Raw genomic sequence first — 239 nt, 5'->3', positions numbered from 1 at the left:
ACCACAAAGAACAAAGATGGGACCTCAAAGGAGGATGGAGATATATGTTGGATATGATTCTCCCACGATTATAAAATACCTTGAGCCAACTACGGGTGATTTATTTAACGCTAGGTATGTGGATTGTCACTTTAATGAATCTGAACATCCAACATTAGGGGGAGATAGCAGTAAACTGGTAAAAAAAAGATTACATGGAATCAAACATCCTTATCTTGGCAAGATCCTCGGGCGCAGGA

This window comes from Brassica oleracea, chromosome C3, assembly GCF_000695525.1.
Source record: "Brassica oleracea var. oleracea cultivar TO1000 chromosome C3, BOL, whole genome shotgun sequence".
Taxonomy (NCBI): Eukaryota; Viridiplantae; Streptophyta; class Magnoliopsida; order Brassicales; family Brassicaceae; genus Brassica; species Brassica oleracea.
Note: the sequence above shows the minus strand (reverse complement) of the source record.